Below are 14,272 nucleotides of genomic sequence, written 5' to 3' on the forward strand. Positions count from 1 at the left end.
GTTGTTGAAAATGTAACGTTAATAAATGCTCCGAGCATATCTCTCTCTCTCGTCTCTCTCTCAAGTACCCTTGTTTTCGGGTCATAACTAGAAAGGTGCGCTCAGTAGACCTAAAATCTCCAGCAGCCACTCTCTCTTTCTCTCTTTCGCTCTCTCTCTCTCTGATCTAAAGATAAACAAAGGGTTTTAAAAGTGTATTTATCTTCTCGTATAGTACCAGAGAGAAGCTGAGGAGAATCAACCAGCAACAAAAGCAAAATTTGTTAAAAAAAAATATATATTATTATAATAATAAAAAAAAGAATTCTAATTTTTTTTTGGTATTGAAAGTATTGAAAGTATCGATACTTTTCAAGGTATCGTATCGAAGTCGAAATTCCAGTATCGTGACAACACTAGTATTTATATATATATATATATTTTTTTTTTTATCTACTTTTTCTCCCCATTTTTCTATTTTTCTCCCGTCCCCAATTTCGTATATTGTCCAATTCTACCCTCCCCCTGTCTTTAACGTTGTTAGGCCACGCCTCCCACAAGCCGGCTGCAATGTGGACGAAGCCTTGCATCACGTGTCCCCTCCGGTACTCGAGGAGGCAGCCGTTGCATCTTTTCACCTGAAACAGCGCGATCTCTCAGCGGCGAGGGTCTGCGTGGGAGGGACACGGCCGCCCCCGTCGCTTCTTGATTCTGCTGCGCAGGCGCACCAACCGACCTGTAGGAGTCGCTGTCCACAACGTCCGATCCCCACCCACCAGCTTCCCACCCCCTAACACTGCCAATTGTATTAGTATGAACGACCAGCCAAGCTGGTAGCAATGCCGAGAGCTGGGCTCGAACCCAGCATCTCCTGCGTTGGTGGCGAGCGCCTTGCCCACTGCGCCACCTTTATATATATTTTTTTTATGTTTACAAAAAAATTAACAATTTAAACAACAAATGTATGTTTATTTTGCAGCAATTCTTTGTTGTTGCTGCCATCTTCAGTGTTACAGATTTTTCCATTCAAAACTACCACAGTGATCCTTCTCATGTTACAGTCGGTGGTCTCTGGATGTGATGGAGGAGTGCGCTGCATATTGAATGCACAGTGCAGAGTTGCAATTCAACTGAATTGACATGAAATGGGGATGTTTTAACTAAAACATGCCACAAGACCTAGTATTTTAGTATAGTATAAAGTATTTAAAAAAAAATATATATATATAAAAATATCGATAAATGATGCCCACTTATCGATTTCACGCAGTTATCGATAATTATCGATAAATCGATAAGTGGTCTCAGCCTTACTGGTATCCATCTTCTTGTCTCTCTCTCTGGAGAAGACGGTAAGCTTATTTCCCCCAAAATGTTGGCATGTTCCTTTAACCTCTCTCTCTACCCCCAAGGGTCGTGGCTGTGACGCGAGTGCACATGCTTACAACTCCACACGCTGTACACATTGTACACATGTGAAGACGAGTCCAGATGAGTACACACCGACAAAAAACCCGGCTCACGCGCCCGAGTGCACATGAATGCGTACGTATTCCGACTCAGGGGTCATGCGACCGACCACGTGAATGCATACGTTGGGGGGGGGGGGGGGGGGGGGCTCTTTTGTGAAACATACGAGTTGCACACACGGCGACCCGGGTCACAGAACGAGGGCAGAGAGGGCGAGAGAGAGAGAGAGATTGAGAGAGAGAGAGAGAGCGCAGCCCGCATGCATCACACGGCCGGGGACTCAGACCTGCGGTCCAGAATACCATCTCAGTGCAAACAGCTACTGAGGAAACAACCAACGTACGAGAAAAGCTCAAGTGGAAACGTTTTCATTATATATTCATGCACATACTGTATACGTATTATATATATATATGTATAATGCTGTAGAGACCGTATATATATATATATATATTTATTCTTACCATATATATATATCTATCCACATCTGTCTGTACATACCTGCATATAATCCTTTTTACATATCTGTAGATACTACACGGTAATCATAATAATCACAACTACCTACCTCATAATATAGTCTATATAGCATATATAGCATGGAGAATAGTGCTGTTTATATGGTATACATTTATATAATTATATGCTGTATAATATACCGCATATATATATATCCATATCTGTCTGAAATATACCTGTATACAATCCTTCTATATATACCTACTTATACACATGCTTAACACATAACTCTGTATGATAGCATGTATAATATTATATTTATTTTTACCGTATATATCTATCCACATCTGTCTGTACATACCTGCATTAGGCTTTGGCGGTATCATTTTTTTCATACCGTCATACTGTGATGACCTAATACCCCGGTATACGGTATATGGTATGACTTTCATTTTCATCAGCGGGGGGGGGGGGGGGGGGGGGGGGGTGGCAACCCGTGTTACACGGTAAACAAATCACGGAGATGGCCAGTTAGCCCGCAGCATCCAGTACTACTATCGTTAGCTCTCAGAATGGTAGCCAGAAGCCTGCAGCATCCAGCGGCGGAGCTAACAATATACTCGTTATTATCACCATACATAACGCTTGCTTATATTGAAACACGTTGAGATTAGGGCCGTTCTTTCAACCTGAAAGTGCACTTTCTTCAACCTCGAAGTAAACAAATCACAGAAGGTAGCCAGTAGCCACTGCCGCCACCATCCAGGTATCGACGTGAGCTAATGGTAGCTAGTTAGCTTCGTATCAACGTGAGCCAGTTGCATTATGATTAAAAAATGTCAACACTCACTCACCCCGTTTTATATTACATTCCCAAAGAAGTGCCTCCGTCTCTTGTAGTCTCGTTGTGCTGGATGAAGCCACTGGCGACTCGTGGAGGCGAGGGTTTTGCTTAAATCCGAACAGACTCCAGTCCTTTAATTGTCCAAATGCGACAGTGTGTGCAAGTTTAGCTCGTTTGACAAAACGTTAGCCATCTGTGGTCAGGGAGCTCATCGTGGGCTGGAGTGACGGTGGTTAACTTCGACGCTTCATCGTTCAATTGTAACGTATTATTATTATTGTAACTGCAGTCGTGTCACAGTGTAATTCAAGTTACACTTCAGTATGATGTCATAGTAGAACCGGTTAGAACAGGCTAGAAAGTTCTGGACGTTTGAGGATGCTTAAGCTTTAGCAGTCTGCTAAATAGATAGAGGAAATGCATACAGGTTACTGAGGTTAGTGTGATGCACCTCTGTGTTCTCCTCACGTGACTCACAATAGCCAATCAATCATTAGGAAACTGCCCTCTGCTGGCCGTGCTGTGTGTGTGCAGTCCCCGTCGAAACTCCGTTTCAGTGTAAATATAAACTGAAACCAACTGATTTTGACGGTATTGATTTTCAATACCGTCGGTATTTCTAAATACCGTGGTATACCGTAATACCGCCCAAGCCTCCTTCCTTTTTATACTATATCTATACATATGTGTCTTACATATTAACTGTACATATTAATACTACAACTCTGTACATACATCTGATTAGCACTATTACTCAGTAGTACTAATTCATATATTTTATACCCAGTTTAATCACTTAGTACATTGTATATTACTATTGCACTTTACCGCTGCCAAACCTCTTTTTCTTGTACTGTACCTGTGCTGTATAATGATGACAATACATTTGAATCTAATCTAATCTAATCCCTTTGCCTATCAACCCGGGTTATTAATAATGCATCGACACAGAACCACTTTCGAGACGTATTAAAGGAAAAAAGCGATAGACTTGCTGCGGAGGCAGAGATGGGAGCTTGACATATTATCGAGTGCCAGACTTGCAGCATGCAATATGGAGTGAACTGATTATGACTTCCTCTCTCTCGGAGCGGAGTCAAGTCCTTATCGAGAATCCCCCCCTCCTCCCTCCATCATCCATCCTTTCCAGTTGAGCAGATGTCGAGTGGATTAGCTTGATGGGGGCTCTCTTGGGCAGCACAGGCCACAGCTGAATGTCGACGGAGAATCTCCCTCATTCACATGCCGACGGTAGCTAGTAGGACACACTCGCTCCATCACCCGCCAGCGCACACACAAATACACTCACACACACACATATGCACACACAGACACACACCACACACACACACACACACACACACTCAAACAGGACCTTCTCTCCCACGTAAAGCAGCCACACTAACAGCACCTGTCACGCTTAGGGATGGGCATTCGGATATTTGAATAGTCGTTAAATTATAAAGAATCGAGTAGTTTATGTGAATATCGTTTTGTCTAAAAAATATTAAATTTCCCTTGTTTTTACCGGCACCTACACTGTGTAGTGTATTGAGAGAGGAGCATATTGATTGTTACACCGCTGAACGGCATGCTGGGTACAGTTCGCCAGGTAGGAGAACAGACAAGAAAGATGAAGAAAGAGAGACTGGAGATGTTACACATGTTGTTTCACTAAGTTCTCACATTTCAAGCATCAGTGATGTAAACACTCGGAATGAATGCTTTTGTTTCCCAGAAATACGATAGCATTAGCGGTTAGCAATGACAGCAGCCAGCTAGCTCGCTTGTTGGATTATCTCACGTTCGTTTTAAGCAAAAACAAAACCATATGTTAATGTGGAAGCTCAGATATTTCAAGCATCACCGATTTAACTTTTCGGGAATGAATGCCTTTGTTCCTGGAAATAACGTTAGACTCGCAAATATCTAGATGTTAGCAATGACGTACAGCAGCAAGCTAGCTTGCTTGATTATATAACGTTCGCTATTAACACATTGAGTGCCAACGACGACTTTAGTCGTCTTAACTCGCCATGCGTTGAGTGCCAATGACGAGTTTTCTCGTCTTTTTCTCGTTTTTGCTTTTATTAGGAATATCCATTCATTTTTCATCGATCCAGCCTGACGTTATCATTGTGAATGGCTCTGAGCTCGAAAAGGGCAAATACCGCCACCTATCGTCTCCCAGATGGTATTGCACATCATTGGATCGGATTGGGTGGGCATGTGCATCAGAAAAAGAGTCTGGTCCGGGGTTTCCCCTCCTCTGGCATGCAGCTGGATACCATTGCATTGAGTCCCCCCACTGGGAGCAGCGTCGATTATGCATTTTGGACTATAACGTTGGATCAATAAACGCAATCAATATTTGGAATGGAATATCAGGAATTGGATTAATCTTTTTGCAGAACATCTGATGTGAGGTAAGGACTCTATTTTACCAGTATTGGGTTAATCAGATGTTTTTTTTCATAGCGATCATGTTAGCGCTGACCAGGTCATGGATAATAGATTTTTCAGCCCGCTTCTCTAGCGTGCATAAGTACACATATACTATCGATAATCTAGCGTTTATTTGAAAACGATTCATAAATCAGCCGAAAAATTACAACTTGTTTTGTGTATTCCACTAAAGAGCTATTATCGCGGAATTTCTCTGGAATTACTAGAACTCTCCAAAACTATACTCGTATTCAAAACGGTATAAAACGGAAATGTACCAATGAAAAAACAATCCGTTTTGTACATGTTGACTGCAAGCAAGTCATTGATAAGCGAGGGGTGTTTTAGACCCATAGCCATAATTTAAGATATAGTTTAAGCCTTCGCAAAATTTCCCGACCTCCCATTGACTAAAGCGCTGGCACTCTAGCCCATATATGGTCAAAGGGGTGTGGCACTCAATGTGTTAAGAAAAAAACAATATCATGGGGGTGTTAGTAGTATTCGAATAGTTCCCGGTGTCTATAGTTCCCAGTGACTATAGTTCCCAGTGACTATCGAATAGTAATTTTGTGAGTTTTTCCCCATCCCTAAATAGAAGACTCAAAGTTATGCATTATAGTAAATGGCATAACAGCTGTGATGACCGTGTGGTAACATTGACTGTGTATTTCATAATCCATATGTCTATAACTAGAAATATATGCAAAGAGCCTGGTGTGCCGTTTGGAATAAACTGAGTTTCAGTTGTTAAGGGCTAAATGAGGAACCATGCTAGAAACAGCTGCACCAGCCCAACAGTCACTCAACCCCCACTCAAGCAATGGCTAATCTATAGAACAAACAACACCATCTCGAGTTGACTGTATGTAAATGTAGGTGATTACACCCCACTTGGAGAGGGAAGCTGGTCTAAACAGAGAACAGACTTGCTAAAAGAAGAATGTACTTACAGAAGGTTAGACTGAAACTAATTCAACCATATCAATTTAAAAGGTAACTGACTCATTAGATTTTAATATCATTTAGAATGTCAATCTGGTTATGAAGGTAATAGAGTGTCATTTCACTCTTGTTGTAAACCATATAAGCTTTAAATCATAGTTGTAATACAAAGTGTCAGTCTGGTAAATAAGGGTTGGTGCTGGCTCTTGTGGACTATTTGGTATTAACCTAGAAGCAATGACTGTACTGGGTTAATGCTAGATAGTCCATAGATGCATTACACAAACCATGTATATGGGGAAATCAAATAATATAAAGGGAATGTTAAAATGTCTGATTCATCCCAGAGGGGAGAAAAGGGGCCTCTCCCTCCTTATCAGCAAAAGGATGGGGCCACCAGCAGACCTCCTCGCTGTTGATACTGGAAGACTGTATTGATGAGAGAGGGAGGCCAGACAGATATTCCCACCCCCAGGGGGTTCTGGCCTCCACCGGTTCCACAGACTGTACTGCTATTTGCCGCGACGTGAGTAAACTGTATGGAATAATCACTGTTGTGATGATATAGAGTAAGATGCCTATCTTAGACCAGGTTTAAGTCTTGACTGCACGTTTATTCCTTGCTGGCTATATTTGAAGTCAGATGAGGAGACCATTCTATCACTTATGATCTTTCCCTCCTTCCAGATAACAACCTCATTGTGCTGTAAATAACCTTAGGTATGTGCTTAGAATATACCACAACCGCAAAAAGGTTTTTGAAGACCGAGCATTCTCACGAGCTGCACCCCGACTTTGGAACACCCTCCCTCAGACCATCAGAGACTCTCCCTCACTCTCCACCTTTAAATCCCGACTCAAAACCTACCTGTTCTCCCAAGCATACAACCTTCCCTACCCATAACCACCCTCCTCCAACCTACCATCTCCCTACTTTCTCTCCGTATCCTGTCCCTCCCACACCCCCCCTCCCTCCCCTCAGTTTCCTTACTTCCCTGATTGTTCCCCTACTGGCTTTTATATTTGTTGCTTGTTACTTGTGGTTTTATGTCTTGTGTATTCATACTGTTGCTTGTTACTTGTGGTTTCATGTCTTGTGTATTCATACTGATGCTTGTTCCCTGTGGTTTTATGTCTTGTGTATTCATACTGTTGCTTGTTACTTGTGGTTTCATGTCTTGTGATTCATACTGTTGCTTGTTCCCTGTGGTTTCATGTCTTGTGATTCATACTGTTGCTTGTTCCCTGTGGTTCTATGTTTCTCTGTTCTTTGTTTTGCTTATTGTCAGCGTCTTTGGGTTCTTGAAAAGCGCTATATAAATAAAATGTATTATTATTATTATTACTAGAACCAGTTCTGCCCATCCCTAATTACGCTCATGCAACCTCTTGTCGTGCCAGGTCTACACAGGAGAACATTCAAGGCCGTTAACGGGTTAGTCTAGCATCCAAGGCGTTCATAGAGGCGAAAATTAGAAGGAGTTTGACACGATGGAAGAACGCAGACTCGAGGAGAAGAGAGAAGCATTCCAGACACGGGCACCCCAAGCCGACGGGGGGGGGGGGGGGGGGATGCCAGTGGCGGCATCATTTTACCTGAACGCAGGCCTCCGGCCCGCCGGCACAGGTAGACCGGCAAGGACAGGTAGACGTCGTAGTCGCACTCCCGCTTCCAGCAGGACCAGTAGAGCGGGAGCTGGGTGTTGTCTCCCCCCTGCAGGGTGGAGGCTGACGGAGAGGAGACGGGAAGGGCCTTCAGCTCGAGCGCATGCATGGACGTATGTACACAGTAAAGAGATGGGGCGGCAGGGGGGATCCATCCTTGTCGCAGTCTTCTCTTTTGGTTCACTGATAGCGCTTTCAGACAGACATGGCTCCGGTTCAGGCTCCGTTCTGGAGCCTCTGAACCTTGGTGCTTTTCTGGCGACCCAGCCCGCGTTTACACCTATTTAAGCAGAACCGACGTTCCACCGTCCTCCGTTGTAAACGGGGGGGGGGGGGGGGGGGGGGGGGGCCTTACTCAAAATGTGCCGTGTGCAAAACAGCGGCACGGAGCCCTGCCGGTGTGAAAGGGCTATAATTCCACTGGCGGCGGTGGGCCGTTTCTTCCATCCTGCTCCTGTAGCACATGTCTAGCGTTTGGGAGTTCCTTGGTTGTTTTATGGATGTAGGGATGTTTCCATCTCTCTGCCACCGACTGCAGCGATAGATTACGTTCACACTGCAGACCTTAGTGCTAAATTCTGATGTATAACTCAGGTCTGATTATTTAGTTTGGCTGTGAACGGACACATGGAGGAGGACACTGAAGTCACAGTGTATGGTTTAACCCTTTCACTGCCACACTACCAAAGGGTTAACCCTTTCACTGCAACAATACAGAAGGTTAACACTTTCACTACCACGACAAGGGGTTAACCCTTTCACAACCACACTACAGAAGGTTAACCTTTAACTATCACACTACAGACGGTTAACCCTTTCACTACCACACTACAGAAGGTTAACCCTTTCACTAATACACTACCAAAGGGTTAACCCTTTCACTGCGACAATACAAAAGGTTAACACTTTCACTACCACACGGCAAAGGGTTAACCCTTTCACTGCGACAATACAGAAGGTTAACCCTTTCACTACCACGACAAGGGGTTAACCCGCTTTCACAACAACACTACAGAAGGTTAACCTTTAACTATCACACTACAGACGGTTAACCCTTTCACTACCACACTACAGAAGGTTAACCCTTTCACTAATACACTACCAAAGGGTTAACCCTTTCAATGCGACAATACAGAAGGTTACTTTACAAGGTCTGCAGTGGAGGCCAGCTAATCAAAACAAATTCAGACCTGTATCTGATTCAGGACCACGTACTGTATGTATGAAAGTGGCCCAAATCAGAATTGAAAAAATCAGATGCCATTGTTGTGATTTGCGTTGTGAAATAAACAGATCTGAAAGAAATCTGGGCCACTTTTGCCTGCAGTGTGAACGTAGCCTAAGCAGATCTGTCTCATCTTACAGCTAGGTTTCTGATTTTGTGTGAAATCAATCTATTAGTTCTTAGTTGCCATTGTTGCCAAGCAGCGTGTTTCATTTATTTTCATTTGTTACTAGTGCCGAGTGAGTTAAGTAAACGGGGGGGGGGGGGGGGGGGGGGGGGGGGTGTAGGTATTGGACTAAGACATCAAATCAGCTAAATTCTTAAAAAAAACTAAATTAAAACCATGGCACAAATGAGCCACCCGTGTCACTGCTGACGTAATAACAGAAAAGATAAAGAAAACACTTCTAAAAAGCATCAGATCTCTCAGAGCTGCAGAGAAGATCAAAGGAATCGCAGTTGACAGCCAAGCACTAGCAGGGATAATGTCAAGTTCCCTGAAGAGAAAACAACAACAACAACAACAACAACAACAACAACAACAACATTCCCATCATCCTCTTGGGTTCCATGGCATCAGAGCCCCTGTGATCCTCAGCAAGCAACCGTAGAAGGCTGTGGAAGAGCTGCCTCGAGAATAGTCTTCTTATTTCACTGCCGCAATACCAAACGGTTAACCCTTTCACTGCGACAATACAGAAGGTTAACCCTTTCACTGCCACACAACAAAGGGTTAACCCTTTCACTGCCACATTACAGAAGGTTAACCCTTTACTATCACACTACAGACGGTTATATAACTGTACAGATAACATCATTACCAGTGTTTGTGTGTGTGTGTGCATTAAGTGTGCATGGATGCATGTATGTGTGTGTGCATGCATGCGTTTGTGTATGTATGTGTGTGTGTGTGTGTGTGTGTGTGTGTGTGTGTGTGTGTGTGTGTGTGTGTGTGTGTGTGTGTGTGTGTGTGTGTGTGTGTGTGTGTGTGTGTGTGTGTGTGTGTGTGTGTGTGTGTGTGTGTGTGTGTGTGTGTGTGTGTGTGTGTGTGTGTGTGTGTGTGTGTGTGTGTGTGTGTAGTCGGCCGTGTTGATGCGTCGATGGAATCTCTACGCTGCATGTAAAACAAGCGTGGAAGACTTCCTGGCTTACATGTGCCTGTGTTGTATCTGCATACTATGTGCAATTGTGTGTCCTAGTTGGCTAAACCTGCTACATGAAAAATTAGCAGAGCTTTGATGATGTGCATAGATACTAGGGCTGTCCGGGGCGGCTACGTGGCGTAGTGGGCAAGGCGCTCGCCACGAATGCGGAGACGCTGGGCTCGCCTGTTCGAGCCCAGCGCTCCACATTGCTTTCAGTTTAGCTGGTCGTTCATACTAATACACATTGGCCGTATTAGGGGGTGGGAAACTGATGGGTGGGGATCGGGCGTTGTGGACAGCGACTCCTACAGGTCGGTTGGTGCGCCTGCGCAGTAGAATCAGGAAGTGTCGGGGGCAGCGTGAGCCTCCCACGCGTTACTCCTCGCCACTGAGAGATCGAGCTGCGCAGGTGAAAAGTGTGCTATGTATGACTTAGTCCACATTGCAGCCGGCTTGTGGGAGGCAAGAAACAGCGTTCGTGACAGGGGTGTGTGTTTCTGCGATGCGCGGCGTATGTGTGTGTGTGTGTCGGTGATGCGCGGTGTGTGTGTGTGTTGGCAATGCGCGGCGTGTGTGTGTGTGTTGGCGCAGAGATCTGTCTGATGAAAAAAACTGCTTCAATCATAGTAACGCGTGGCATTTTTTGGCAGTAACGGTAACGGCGTTATTAAGATTGGAAGAGTAATGCGTTAGATTACTCGTTACTGAAAAAACTAACGCCGTTAATAACGCCGTTATTTATAACGCCGTTATTCCAATCACTGGTGTTCATTAGATGGGTGAAATCCTCTTTCATTGCCTCTGTGCCTGTTTTCGTAGGCAGTTAGCCTCTGGTATGTGTGCCATTAGCGTTAGCCACGCTTCTAGGCCTCTTTTCTTTTGGAAAGAATGATGAAAAAAAATGTAAAAAAAAAATATACGTTTTTTTTTTGTATTCGACTAAGAGGTTGGCTAGTCGACTACGGCTCCTTTCGACCGATTAGTCAACTAATCGACTAATATGGGTCAGCCCTAATAGATACTAGGGCTGACCTTCGAATATTTTTTTGGAATTCGAAGCTTCGGGGCCGAGATTCGATTTTAATTCGAGGCTTCAAAAGAGAGAAAAAAAAAGTATAAATAATTTTTTTTATTTAATTAAAAAAATATATATATTTATGTTGTGGGACTTGTACAGCACTTTTATTAGACAAACGAAACACTGCGTTCATGAAATATTGTAAGCCGTCATTCGAGGCTTTATAAAAGCAGCACAATGAACACAAATCTGTCAGTGCCGAGTCCGACCTCATCTTAAATAACAAACAGCATTGCTTGTTGTAGTTAACAAAGAGAGGCGTTGATTTTGCACAAAAAAAAAGAATCCCATGCCCATCGAACAAAGCTTATTTAAGACAGCCCTAATAGATAGTGTGTGAAAAATCTCTCTCTCTCTGCACCATCTGACGCTAACAGCAGCATGAGTAGGGGCCCGCGTTGATGCGTCGATGGAACCTCTCTACACCGCATGTAACACAAGCGCGGAAGACTTGGCTGTACCATGTGCACTGGCTTACCATGTGCCTGTGTTGCATGCACACTATGTGCAATTGCGTGTCCTAGTTGGCTAAACTGCTACATGTAAATTGAGCAGCGCTTTGACGATGTGCATAGATACACATGTTGACATAACGACGGCTGAAACGAAAAACCTCCTATCTGAAAATGTCACTTTTTTTTAGGTGTTGTTTTCTTGCAGAATGCAATTCTTTTTAACACTTTGATCGCCATGGTTAAATTCATAATTTACCATCCCTAGCCAGCTCTATTTGTCTATGGAGAAGTTCCCCTTCTTTGCAGGGCTATAACTTTTTAAATTCTATTGCTAAATTGACATTATTATGGCCCATTCAATGTCCTATATCTATTGTTCAGGGTGTAGCAACGTTATACTTTTTCATTCACATATTCATACTAAAATATGGTCTAAAGTATAAGTATGTTTTTATCGTTTTCTGCAGCTTTCTCCAGAACTTGATTTATAGCCCCAAATGCATTATATTGATGATCAAATACAGTTTGGTAGCGATCGGTGCCAGATAAAAAATTTCAACTGGAGGTACTTCTAGAAGTTACTACGTATCATCTGATGTTGACCGGATGGGCGGGGGGTCGTTTATAATTCCGTGGGCAACGTTATATCATTCATCTAGTGTGGGTCATATGGTCATCAGAGCAGTTAGTAAAGAACATGTTGGAAAATAACGCTGGATCTTACCGTATCTTCCTCGCGCCATTGGACGATCAGCTTGGAGTAGACAGTTTTCGATTATGGGATGTTGATCTAGATGAACCATTTCCAGGTTGTATAATACTATATACGTCCAAATAACGTTGTTTATTGAGTTAGGGCGAGCGATTGATTATCCAGTGTAGGGGTGGACGGTATAAACGGTATACGGTATAAACGGTATTAATTTGCTCTACGGTATGGATTTTGACTATACCGTGTAACCGGTAGCGCAGCTCTAAAATAGCAATGACGTCATTTAACCACAGCGCGACTATTTCAATCGCATTTGCCCCTAAAAATAGATAGAATTAGTCATAGATAATAGATATGTGCAAACTGGAAAAAGTTATTTAGGAGGCTTCGCGCAGTGGGCGTGTCAACACGCAATTGTCATTTCATAATAAACACATATCACCGCGGCGCACAGCAAGTTTCAATTTCAGTTCCTGGCATTTTTAACCAGTGGAGAAAGGTAAGAGATGTCCCTATCGTTTTTCTTATATGAATTATTCTACGTTAATAAAACATACCTGGTGATCAACTACAGTTTGCTGTAAACATTATGATATGCGTGTAGTGTTATGATAACGACGGCTGCAGCGGGAGCCGGGAGGACGGCGTGCAGCAGTGGATTTGCGAATAGCATGCAGCTGCAGAGCCGCAGAGCCAGCGGCGCTGTGACCAGACCTGAAAGCGCCGCTGGCTCTGCGGCTCTGCAGCTACATATGCTTCTAGCAAAATCCAGCATCCAGCACGGCTGTTTGCAATGGGAGCAGCACGGACTCGGGACTTATTTTATTTGGAATATAATGACTTTATACGCAAAAGTAGCCTAGTTTTAAGTTAAAATATTATAAATCTACATGCCTTGAGGATGTCATTCTTTATATAGCCTGCCTATCAGGCAAAAAAATTATTCTAACGGAAACACTGATACCGTGATATATACGTTACGTCTATGCTTCAAATTATACCGTGATATACATTTTAGACCATACCGTCCACCCCTAATCCAGTGTGTCGAGATGGAGTCCGGCTAACGATCGCGAGTGCCCGGACGAAATATGGATGAGCACTTCCTGTTTGGCACGTCACTTCCTGTTGGCCGATCTGCCACCAGATGGCGCTCTTGAACCGTTAGACAGTTGAGTGGAGCTCAGCAGTATATCTCAGGTCCCGGAGGAGAAATATGATTTCGATCACAGATTTTTGAAATATTGATATCAAAGACGTGTTACGGCGTCTTCGGCAGAATGAGCATGGCGGGGAAAGACGAGTTCCAGCCTTTTACGGCGATTAAAGTGTTAAGGATAACCAATACAATACACTGCTTTTGGCTTTTGGAAATATTTTGCAGACAGACTGGATAGGTGGAGATAGGAGGTTTCTCATCATCCAAAGTGAAATCAGAAAGTATGAAAATGTGCAGATAGGAGGTTTTGTGCTTCAGCCATCAATATGTGTGGAGACTAGACTAGTGTGAAGAAATATCTCTCTCTCTTATCTTTCTTCTCTCTCTCTGTCTTCTATCTCTCCTCTCTCTCTCTCTCTCCCTCTCTCTCTTCTCTCGCTCTTCTCTTTCTCTCTCTCCCTCTCTCTCGCTCTCTCTCTCTCCTCTCTCTCTCTCTCTCTCTCTCTCTCTCTCTCTCTCTCTCTCTGCAAAAAATAAAATCTTGCAGACAGACTGAATAGGTGCAGATAGGAGGTTTCTCATCATCCAAAGTGAAATCTGCAGATACTGTAGGAGGTTTTGTGTTTCAGCCATGGATGATATGGTGGAGACTAGACTAGACTAACAGCAGCGTGCGTAGCTCCTACCGCTC

General features: G+C 43.6%; 1 protein-coding gene across 1 annotated transcript in view; it reads right to left on the minus strand.

Moving 5' to 3' along the window:
• phactr4b (phosphatase and actin regulator 4b) overlaps positions 1–14,272 on the minus strand; it is a gene marked incomplete at its 5' end in the record, with an annotated part of 89,178 nt that overhangs the window by 19,293 nt on the left and 55,613 nt on the right.

This window comes from Notolepis coatsorum (genome assembly GCF_963971535.1).
Source record: "Notolepis coatsorum genome assembly, chromosome: 2".
NCBI classification, from domain to species: domain Eukaryota; kingdom Metazoa; phylum Chordata; class Actinopteri; order Aulopiformes; family Paralepididae; genus Notolepis; species Notolepis coatsorum.